This window comes from Lolium rigidum, chromosome 1, assembly GCF_022539505.1.
Source record: "Lolium rigidum isolate FL_2022 chromosome 1, APGP_CSIRO_Lrig_0.1, whole genome shotgun sequence".
NCBI classification, from domain to species: domain Eukaryota; kingdom Viridiplantae; phylum Streptophyta; class Magnoliopsida; order Poales; family Poaceae; genus Lolium; species Lolium rigidum.
This window is the reverse complement of record NC_061508.1, coordinates 16,929,191-16,940,955: the sequence shown is the minus strand read 5'-3', so window position 1 is coordinate 16,940,955 and position 11,765 is coordinate 16,929,191.

Below are 11,765 nucleotides of genomic sequence, written 5' to 3'. Positions count from 1 at the left end.
GATATAAGAGCAAACAAAGCAGTAAATAAAATAAAGTAAAGCAAGACAAAAACAAAGTAAAGAGATTGGATGTGGGAGACTACCCTTGCAGCGTGTCTTGATCTCCTCGGCAACGACGCCAGAAATTTTGCTTGATGGCGCGTGAGACACACGTCCGTTGGGAACCCCAAGAGGAAGGAGTGATGCGTACAGCAGCAAGTTTCACTCAGTAAGAAACCAAGGTTATCGAACCAGTAGGAGTCAAGGAACACGTGAAGGTTGTTGGTGGTGGAGTGTAGTGCGGCGCAACACCAGGGATTCCGGTGCCAACGTGGAACCTGCACAACACAATCAAAGTACTTTGCCCCAACGTAACGGTGAGGTTGTCAATCTCACCGGCTTCTCTGTAAACAAAGGATTAGATGTATAGTGTGGATGATGATGTTTGTTTGCGAAGAACAGTAAAGAACAATTGCGATAGATTGTATTTCAGATGTAAAGAATTGGACCGGGGTCCACAGTTCACTAGTGGTGTCTCTCCCATAAGATAAGTAGCATGTTGGGTGAACAAATTACAGTTGGGCAATTGACAAATAAAGAAGGCATAACAATGCACATACATATATCATGATGAGTACTATGAGATTTAATCAAGGCATTACGAAAAAGTACATAGACCGCTATCCGACATGCATCTATGCCTAAAAGTCCACCTTCGAGGTTATCATCCGAACTCCTTCCAGTATTAAGTTGCAAACAACAGACAATTGCATTAAGTATGATGCGTAATGTAATCAACACAAATATCCTTAGACAAAGCATTGATGTTTTATCCCTAGTGGCAACAACACATCCACAACCTTAGAACTTTCTGTCACTGTCCCAGATTCAATGGAGGCATGAACCCACTATCAAGCATAAATACTCCCTCTTGGAGTCACAAGTATCAACTTGGCCAGAGCCTCTACTAGCAACGGAGAGCATGCAAGAACATAAACAACATATATGATAGATTGATAATCAACTTGACATAGTATTCAATATTCATCGGATCCCAACAAACACAACATGTAGCATTACAAATAGATGATCTTGATCATGATAGGCAGCTCACAAGATCTAACATGATAGCCCAATGAGGAGAAGACAACCATCTAACTACTGCTATGGACCCATAGTCCAGGGGTGAACTACTCACACATCGATCCGGAGGCGATCATGGCGATGAAGAGACCTCCGGGAGATGATTCCCCTCTCCGGCAGGGTGCCGGAGGCGATCTCCTGAATCCCCCGAGATGGGATTGGCGGCGGCGGCGTCTCAGTAAGGTTTTCCGTATCGTGGCTCTCGGTACTGGGGGTTTGATGTCTACGGGTGCTTCTATTCTTGTAGACAGTGTTGGGCCTCCAAGAGCAGAGGTTTGTAGAACAGCAGCAAGTTTCCCTTAAGTGGATCACCCAAGGTTTATCGAACTCGGGGAGGAAGAGGACAAAGATATCCCTCTCAAGCAACCCTGCAATCACGATACAAGAAGTCTCTTGTGTCCCCAACACACCTAATACACTTGTCGGATGTATAGGTGCACTAGTTCGGCGAAGAGATAGTGAAATACAAGTGGTATGAATGAATATGAGCAGTAGTAACGGCGCCGAGAAAAGTGCTTGCTGGCGTGCGGTTGATGGTAGTAATATTGCGGGAAGTAAAGATGTAGTAAAACGATAAACAAGCGATGATTGCGGTATTTGGAAACAAGGCCAAGGGATCATACTTTCACTAGTGGACACTCTCAACATTGATCACATAATAAATAAGTTCTCTTCCTTTGTGCTACATATACTCTTGTTTGATAATGAACACCATTCGTTGTGTAGGGCTACAAGAGCACCTCAATGCCGGAGTTAACAAGCTCCACAACATTCGGCATTCATATTTAAGTAACCTTTAGAGCATAATAGATCTTTGCAATTTAAACCGAGTACTAACATAGCATGCACACTGTCACCATCACACTATGAAAGGGGGAATAGATCACATCAATACTATCATAGTAATAATTAACTCCATAACCTACTAGAGATTATGATCATAGCCTACGCCAAGTACTACACGATGCACACACTGTCACCATTACACCGTGAAGGAGGAATAGACTACTTTAATAACATCACAAGAGTAGCACATAGACTAATAGTGATACAAAGCTCATATGAATCTCAATCATGTAAGGCAGCTCATGAGATCATTGTATTGAAGTACACAGGAGAGAGATTAACCACATAGCTACCGGTACAGCCCTTAGCCTCGATGGAGAACTACTCCCTCCTCATGGGAGACAGCAGCTTTGATGAAGATGGCGGTGGTGTTGATGGAGATGCCTTCCGGGGGCACTTCCCCGTCCCGGCGGCGTGCCAGAACAGAGACTCCTGTCCCCGGATCTTGGCTTCGCGATGGCGGCGGCTCCGGAAGGTTTCTCGTACCGTGGCTTTTCGTATCGAAGTTTTAGGTCGGGGACCTTTAAATAGGCGAAGAGGCGGAGTCGGAGGGCGACGAGGCGACGACACGATAGGGGGCGCGGCCCACCCCTGGCCGCGCCAGCCCTATCATCGGGGCCCACGGGGCCCTCCTCTGGTGGCTCTCGGGTGTTCCGGAAGCTTCGTGTGATTCTAAGATGCTTGGGCGTTGATTTCGTCCAATTCCGAGAATATTTCCTTACTAGGATTTACGAAACCAAAAACAGCAGAAAACGAGAACTGGCACTTCGGCATCTCGTCAATAGGTTAGTTCCGGAAAACGCATAAAGATGACATATAATGTGTATAAAACATGTGAGTATCATCAATAAAGTAGCATGGAACATAAGAAATTATAGATACGTTTGAGACGTGTCAAGCATACCCAAGCTTAGTTCCTACTCGCCCTCGAGTAGGTAAACGATAACAAAGATAATTTATTAAGTGACATGCTATCATAATCTTGATCATACTACTTGTAAAGCATATGAGATGAATGAAGTGATTCAAAGCAATGGTAAAGACAATGAGTAAACAAGCTGAATCATATAGCAAAGACTTTTCATGAATAGTACTTTCAAGACAAGCATCAATAAGACTTGCATAAGAGTTACTCATAAAGCAATAGGTTCTTAGTTGAAAGCTTTGAAGCAACACAAAGGAAGATATAAGTTTCAGCAATTGCTTTCAACTTCAACATATTTATCTCATGGATAGTTGTCAACATAAAGCAATATAACAAGTGCAATAGGTAAACATGTAAGAATCAATGCACACAGTTGACACAAGTGTTTGCTTCTAAGATAGAAAGAATAGGTAAACTGACTCAACAATAAAGTAGAAGAGTGGCCCTTCGCAGAGGGAAGCAGGGATTAAATCATGTGCTAGAGCTTTTTATGTTTTGAAATCATATAGAGAGCATAAAAGTAAAGTTTTGAGAGGTGTTTGTTGTTGTCAACGAATGGTAATGGGTACTCTAACTACCTTATCAACCGGACTTTCAAGAGCAGCTCCCATGAAGGACGTTATCTCTACCAGGCAAGGTAGATCATCCCTCTTCTCTTTTGTTTACACATGTATTTTAGTTTCATTATTTATAGATGACACTCCTCCCAACCTTTTGCTTACACAAGCCATGGCTAACCGAATCCTCGGGTGCCTTCCAACATTCACATACCATGGAGGAGTGTCTATTTGCAAAATTAAGTTGCTTACTGATGAATCAGAGCAAAACATGTGAAGAGAATTATTAATGAAGGTTAATTAATTAGGGGCTGGGAACCCCATTGCCAGCTCTTTTTGCAAAATTATTGGATAAGCGGATGAAGCCACTAGTCCATTGTGAAAGTCTGTCAAAAGTAAATGACAAGATCGAAAGATAAAACACCACATACTTCCTCATGAGCTATAAAACATTGACACAAATAAGAGATAATAGCTTTTGAATTGTTTAAAGGTAGCACATGAAGTATTTGCTTGGAATGGCGGAGAAATACCATGTGGTAGGTAGGTATGGTGGACACAAATGGCATAGTATTTGGCTCAAGGATTTGGATGCACGAGAAGAATTCCTCTCAATACAAGGCTAGGCTAGCAAGGTTGTTTGAAGCAAACTCAAGTATAAAAGGTGCAGCAAAGCTCACATATGAACATATTGTAACTATTATAAGACTTTACATTGTCTCCTTGTTGTTCAAACACCTTAACCGAGAAAATATCTAGACTCTAGAGAAACTAATCATGCAAACCAAATTTTAACAAGCTCTATGTAGTTATTCATTAATGGATACAAGGTACATGATGCAAGAGCTTAAACAAGATCTATATGAGCACAACAATTGCCAAGTATCAAATTATTCAAGACATTATACCAATTACCACATGCAGCATTTTCTGTTTCCAACCATATAACAATTAACGAAGCAGTTTCAACCTTCGCCATGAACATTAAGAATAAAGCTAAGAACACATGTGTTCATATGCAACAGCGGAGCGTGTCTCTCTCACACACAAGCATGATGGATCATATCTTATTCAAACACAAAACAAAAATAAAAGCACACAGACACTCCAAGTAAAGTACATAAGATGTGACCGAATAAAAATATAGTTTCAAGAGAAGTGACCTGATAAGTTGTCGATGAAGAAGGGGATGCCTTGGGCATCCCCAAGCTTAGACGCTTGGGTCTTCTTAAAATGTGCAGGGATGAACCACGGGGGCATCCCCAAGCTTAGACTTTTCACTCTTCTTGATCATAGTATATCATCCTCCTCTCTTGACCCTTGAAAACTTCCTCCACACCAAACTCAAAACAAACTCATTAGAGGGTTAGTGCATAATCAAAAATTCACATATTCAGAGGTGACACAATCATTCTTAACACTTCTGGACATTTCCCAAAGCTACTGGACATTAATGGAACAAAGAAATCCATCCAACACAGCAAAAGAGGCAATGCGAAATAAAAGGCAGAATCTGTCAAAACAGAACAGTCCGTAAAGAAGAATTTTAAAGAGGCACCAGACTTGCTCAAATGAAAATGCTCAAATTGAATGAAAGTTGCGTACATATCTGGGGATCATGCACGTAAATTGGCAGATTTTTCTGAGTTACCTACAGAGAATCATACCCAAATTCGTGACAGCAAGAAATCTGTTTCTGCGCAGTAATCCAAATCTAGTATTGACTTTACTATCAAAGACTTTACTTGGCACAACAATGCAATAAAATAAGATAAGGAGAGGTTGCTACAGTAGTAACAACTTCCAAGACTCAAATATAAAACAAAATTGCTGTAGTAAAATAAACACATGGGTTATCTCCCAAGAAGTGCTTTCTTTATAGCCATTAAGATGGGCTCAGCAGTTTTAATGATGCACTCGCAAGAAATAAGAGTTGAAGTAAAAGAGAGCATCAAGAAGCAAATTCAAAACAAATTTAAGCCTAACATGCTTCCTATGCATAGGAATCTTGTAAATAAACAAATTCATGAAGCATGATGCAACAAGCATAGAAAGATAAAACAAGTGTAACTTCAAAAATTTCAGCATATAGAGAGGTGTTTTAGTAACATGAAAACTTCTACAACCATATTTTCCTCTCTCATAATAACTTTCAGTAGCATCATGAGCAAACTCAACAATATAACTATCAAATAAAGCATTCTTATCATGAGTCTCATGCATAAAATAATTACTACTCCCAACATAAGCATAGTCATTTTTATTAATTGTAGTGGGAGCAAATTCAACAAAGTAGCTATCATTATTATTCTCATCATCAAATATAGGAGGCATAGTATAATCATAATAAGCATTATCCTCCATAGTAGGCGGCACCAAAAGACCACTATCATTATAATCATCATATATGGGAGGCATATCATAATCAACATAAACTTTCTCCTCAATACCCGGAGGGCTAAAGAGATCATTTTCATCAAAACCGACCTCCCCAAGCATAGAATTTTCCATAGCATTAGCAACAATGGTGTTCAAAGCATTCATATTAATAACATTCCCATTAGCATGCATATACAGTTCCATGGGTTTTTTAATTCTCTCTTCAAACACATCATGTCCTAATTCAAGATAAAGTTCATAAAGATCTCTCATATTTTTGTTGTTTTCCATTATGCCTAGCTAGTGTAAACAAGAAACAAAAAGATGCAATTGCAGGATCTAAAGGAAATAGCTTCGAGCACACACACAACGGCAACGAGAAAAGTACTTTACCAGGACCGGAATATGAGTGCCTTTTACCTTTCCTCCCGGCAACGGCGCCGGAAAAGTGCCTAGTTGCCGGGGTCCGAGTGTGAGTGCCGTTTACCTTTCCTCCCCGACAACGGCGCCGAGGAAAAGTGCTTGATGTCTACGGGTGCTTCTATTCTTGTAGGCAGATGTTGGGCCTCCAAGAGCGAGAGGTTTGTAGAACAACGGCAAGTTTCCCTTAAGTGGATCACCCAAGGTTTATCGAACTCGGGGAGGAAGAGGACAAAGATATCCCTCTCAAGCAACCCTGCAATCACGATACAAGAAGTCTCTTGTGTCCCCAACACACCTAATACACTTGTCAGATGTATATGTGCACTAGTTCGACGAAGAGATAGTGAAATACAAGTGGTATGAATGAATATGAGCAGTAGTAACGGCGCCGAAAAGTGCTTGTCGGCGTGCGGTTGATGGTAGTAATATTGCAGGAAGTAAAGATGCGATGAAACGGTAAACAAGAGATGATTGCGGTATTTGGAAACAAGGCCTAGGGATCATACTTTCACTAGTGGACACTCTCAACATTGATCACATAATAAATAAGTTCTCTTCCTTTGTGCTACATATACTCTTGTTTGATAATGAACACCATTCGTTGTGTAGGGCTACAAGAGCACCTCAATGCCGGAGTTAACAAGCTCCACAACATTCGGCATTCATATTTAAGTAACCTTTAGAGCATAATAGATCTTTGCAATTTAAACCAAGTACTAACATAGCATGCACCTTGTCACCATCACACTATGAAAGGAGGAATAGATCACATCAATACTATCATAGTAATAATTAACTCCATAACCTACTAGAGATTATGATCATAGCCTACGCCAAGTACTACACGATGCACACACTTTGTCACCATTACACCGTGAAGGAGGAATAGACTACTTTAATAACATCACAAGAGTAGCACATAGACTAATAGTGATACAAAGCTCATATGAATCTCAATCATGTAAGGCAGCTCATGAGATCATTGTATTGAAGTACATAGGAGAGAGATTAACCACATAGCTACCGGTACAGCCCTTAGCCTCGATGGAGAACTACTCCCTCCTCATGGGAGACAACGGCGTTGATGAAGATGGCGGTGGTGTCGATGGAGATGCCTTCGGGGGCACTTCCCCGTCCGGCGGCGTGCGGGAACGAGAGACTCCTGTCCCCCGGATCTTGGCTTCGCGATGGCGGCGGCTCGGAAGGTTTCTCGTACCGTGGCTTTTCGTATCGAAGTTTCAGGTCGGGGACCTTTAAATAGGCGAAGAGGCGGAGTCGGAGGGCGACGAGGCGACGACACGGTAGGGGCGCGGCCCACCCCTGGCCGCGCCGGCCTCATCATCTGGGGCCCACGGGGCCCTCCTACGGTGGCTCTCGGGTGTTACGGAAGCTTCGTGTGAATTCTAAGATCTTGGGCGTTGATTTCGTCCGATTCGAGAATATTTCCTTACTAGGATTTACGAAACCAAAAACAGCGGAAAACGAGAGCGGCACTTCGGCATCTCGTCAATAGGTTAGTTCCGGAAAACGCATAAATATGACATATAATGTGTATAAAACATGTGAGTATCATCAATAAAGTAGCATGGAACATAATAAATTATAGATACGTTTGAGACGTATCAGGGTTTCGCGACGAAGGCTTTAAGTAGGCGGAGGGTAGGTCAGGGGGTGTCACGGGGGGCCCACACACTAGGGCCGCGCGACCAGGACCTGGGCCGCGCCGCCCTGGTGTGTCGCCACCTCGTGGCCCCACTTCGTATCTCCCTCGGTCTTACGGAAGCTTCGTGGAAAAATAGGCCCACGGGCGTTGATTTCGTCCAATTCGAGAATATTTCCTTTGTAGGATTTACGAAACCAAAAACAACGAGAAAACGACAGAGCGGCTCTTCGGCATCTCGTCAATAGGTTAGTGCCGGAAAATGCATAATAATGACATATAATGTGTATAAAACATGTGAGTATCATCATAAAAGTAGCATGGAACATAAGAAATTATAGATACGTTTGAGACGTGTCAAGCATACCCAAGCTTAGTTCCTACTCGCCCTCGAGTAGGTAAACGATAACAAAGATAATTTCTTAAGTGACATGCTATCATAATCTTGATCATACTATTGTAAAGCATATGAGATGAATGCAGTGATTCAAAGCAATGGTAAAGACAATGAGTAAACAACTGAATCATATAGCAAAGACTTTTCATGAATAGTACTTTCAAGACAAGCATCAATAAGACTTGCATAAGAGTTACTCATAAAGCAATAGATTCTTAGTAGAAAGCTTTGAAGCAACACAAAGGAAGATATAAGTTTCAGCAATTGCTTTCAACTTCAACATATTTATCTCATGGATAGTTGTCAACATAAAGCAATATAACAAGTGCAATAGGTAAACATGTAAGAATCAATGCACACAGTTGACACAAGTGTTTGCTTCTAAGATAGAAAGAATAGGTAAGCTGACTCAACAATAAAGTAGAAGAGTGGCCCTTCGCAGAGGAAGCAGGGATTAAATCATGTGCTAGAGCTTTTTATGTTTTGAAATCATATAGAGAGCATAAAAGTAAAGTTTTGAGAGGTGTTTGTTGTTGTCAACGAATGGTAATGGGTACTCTAACTACCTTATCAACCAGACTTTCAAGAGCAGCTCCCATGAAGGACGTTATCTCTACCAGCAAGGTAGATCATCCCTCTTCTCTTTTGTTTACACATGTATTTTAGTTTCATTATTTATAGATGACACTCCTCCCAACCTTTTCTTACACAAGCCATGGCTAACCGAATCCTCGGGTGCCTTCCAACATTCACATACCATGGAGGAGTGTCTATTTGCAAAATTAAGTTGCTTACTTGATGAATCGAGCAAAACATGTGAAGAGAATTATTAATGAAGGTTAATTAATTGGGGCTGGGAACCCCATTGCCTGACTCTTTTTGCAAAATTATTGGATAAGCGGATGAAGCCACTAGTCCATTGTGAAAGTCTGTCAAAAGTAAATGACAAGATCGAAAGATAAAACACCACATACTTCCTCATGAGCTATAAAACATTGACACAAATAAGAGATAATAGCTTTTGAATTGTTTAAAGGTAGCACATGAAGTATTTGCTTGGAATGGCAGAGAAATACCATGTGGTAGGTAGGTATGGTGGACACAAATGGCATAGTATTTGGCTCAAGGATTTGGATGCACGAGAAGAATTCCTCTCAATACAAGGCTAGGCTAGCAAGGTTGTTTGAAGCAAACTCAAGTATAAAAGGTGCAGCAAAGCTCACATATGAACATATTGTAACTATTATAAGACTTTACATTGTCTCCTTGTTGTTCAAACACCTTAACCAGAAAATATCTAGACTCTAGAGAAACTAATCATGCAAACCAAATTTTAACAAGCTCTATGTAGTTATTCATTAATGGATACAAGGTACATGATGCAAGAGCTTAAACAAGATCTATATGAGCACAACAATTGCCAAGTATCAAATTATTCAAGACATTATACCAATTACCACATGCAGCATTTCTGTTTCCAACCATATAACAATTAACGAGCGAGTTTCAACCTTCGCCATGAACATTAAGAATAAAGCTAAGAACACATGTGTTCATATGCAACGATGGAGCGTGTCTCTCTCACACACAAGCATGATGGATCATATCTTATTCAAACACAAAACAAAAATAAAAGCACACGTACTACTCCAAGTAAAGTACATAAGATGTGACCGAATAAAAATATAGTTTCAAGAGAAGTGACACGATAAGTTGTCGATGAAGAAGGGGATGCCTTGGGCATCCCCAAGCTTAGACAGCTTGGGTCTTCTTAAAATGTGCGGGGATGAACCACGGGGCATCCCCAAGCTTAGACTTTTCACTCTTCTTGATCATAGTATATCATCCTCCTCTCTTGACCCTTGAAAACTTCCTCCACACCAAACTCAAAACAAACTCATTAGAGGGTTAGTGCATAATCAAAAATTCACATATTCAGAGGTGACACAATCATTCTTAACACTTCGGACATTTCCCAAAGCTCTTGGACATTAATGGAACAAAGAAATCCATCCAACACAGCAAAAGAGGCAATGCGAAATAAAAGGCAGAATCTGTCAAAACGAACAGATCAGTAAAGAAGAATTTTAAAGAGGCATCGAGACTTGCTCAAATGAAAATGCTCAAATTGAATGAAAGTTGCGTACATATCTGGGGATCATGCACGTAAATTGGCAGATTTTTCTGAGTTACCTACAGAGAATCATACCCAAATTCGTGACGAGCAAGAAATCTGTTCTGCGCATGATAATCCAAATCTAGTATTGACTTTACTATCAAAGACTTTACTTGGCACAACAATGCAATAAAATAAGATAAGGAGAGGTTGCTACAGTAGTAACAACTTCCAAGACTCAAATATAAAACAAAATTGCTGTAGTAAAATAAACACATGGGTTATCTCCCAAGAAGTGCTTTCTTTATAGCCATTAAGATGGGCTCAGCAGTTTTAATGATGCACTCGCAAGAAATAAGAGTTGAAGTAAAAGAGAGCATCAAGAAGCAAATTCAAAACAAATTTAAGCCTAACATGCTTCCTATGCATAGGAATCTTGTAAATAAACAAATTCATGAAGCATGATGCAACAAGCATAGAAAGATAAAACAAGTGTAACTTCAAAAATTTCAGCATATAGAGAGGTGTTTTAGTAACATGAAAACTTCTACAACCATATTTTCCTCTCTCATAATAACTTTCGAGTAGCATCATGAGCAAACTCAACAATATAACTATCAAATAAAGCATTCTTATCATGAGTCTCATGCATAAAATAATTACTACTCCCAACATAAGCATAGTCATTTTTATTAATTGTAGTGGGAGCAAATTCAACAAAGTAGCTATCATTATTATTCTCATCATCAAATATAGGAGGCATAGTATAATCATAATAAGCATTATCCTCCATAGTAGGCGGCACCAAAAGACCACTATCATTATAATCATCATATATGGGAGGCATATCATAATCAACATAAACTTTCTCCTCAATACACGGAGGGCTAAAGAGATCATTTTCATCAAAACCGACCTCCCCAAGCATAGAATTTTCCATAGCATTAGCAACAATGGTGTTCAAAGCATTCATATTAATAACATTCCCATTAGCATGCATATACAGTTCCATGGGTTTTTTAATTCTCTCTTCAAACACATCATGTCCTAATTCAAGATAAAGTTCATAAAGATCTCTCATATTTTTGTTGTTTTCCATTATGCCTAGCTAGTGTAAACAAGAAACAAAAAGATGCAATTGCAGGATCTAAAGGAAATAGCTTCGAGCACACACACAACGGCAACAGAAAAGTACTTTACCTGGGACCGGAATATGAGTGCCTTTTACCTTTCCTCCCGGCAACGGCGCCGGAAAAGTGCCTAGTTGCCGAGGTCCGAGTGTGAGTGCCTAGTTTACCTTTCCTCCCGACAACGGCGCCGGAAAAGTGCTTGATGTCTAC